General features: G+C 46.9%; 1 pseudogene; it reads left to right on the top strand.

Annotated features, from left to right (window-relative positions):
• Positions 1–336: 336 nt before the first annotated feature.
• On the top strand, positions 337–456 carry LOC146050874 (5S ribosomal RNA; annotated as a pseudogene).
• The last annotated feature ends 209 nt before the right edge of the window (positions 457–665 follow it).

Here is a 665-nt window from a genome sequence, read left to right as displayed (position 1 = left end):
CTTTAGTGACTACAAGACCAATTTCACTACTCCTACTTGGAGACTTGGGTACATTCCTTCACCATCCTCTGTTCACTCCGCTGGGTTTCCCGTGACACCACTATCACTCTCAATCACCATTCGATGTCTAAATGATAGATGGTGAGTAGCAGAAGAGGGGTTTCACGGTACCCACACTTTACCCTATACCTTCTACGCTGCCCTCTCATTTGCTGGGGTACACCTAGTCTCTTTGCAAGTCCATCGGCAACAAAGGACATGGTGTTACTTTTCAGCAAAAAGCAGAAGCACATATAAGCCTCCTGACAACCAGGTTATACTCTCATCCTATGGTGTGGTTACGGTCATACTTCACTGATACGCCTGATTCTCATACCGAACTCAGAAGCTAAGCAGTGTTTGGCCGGGCCAGTACCCGTAGGGGTGACCGACGGGGAATACCCGGAACTGTAATTCACCGGATTGCAGAAAAACACTTGGCCAAGGGAGCTATCTACCCTTTAACACTCTGTTCTCTCTCCTTCTATTAAGAACCCAGTCAAGTCAGTCCGCCTTATCTATCCACATTGATCCTTCCGAAGGGGGATAGTGTTATGCGTCAAGTACACCGCAATGCAACATATTGTTTGTGAGCTGCCATTTTGCCAGGTACATTGAATCCATTA

Source organism: Crinia signifera, chromosome 12 (assembly GCF_055691185.1).
Source record: "Crinia signifera chromosome 12, ASM5569118v1, whole genome shotgun sequence".
Classification (NCBI taxonomy): Eukaryota; Metazoa; Chordata; class Amphibia; order Anura; family Myobatrachidae; genus Crinia; species Crinia signifera.
The sequence above is the reverse complement of the archived record's forward strand: the minus strand, read 5'-3'. Positions and strand labels throughout refer to the sequence as shown.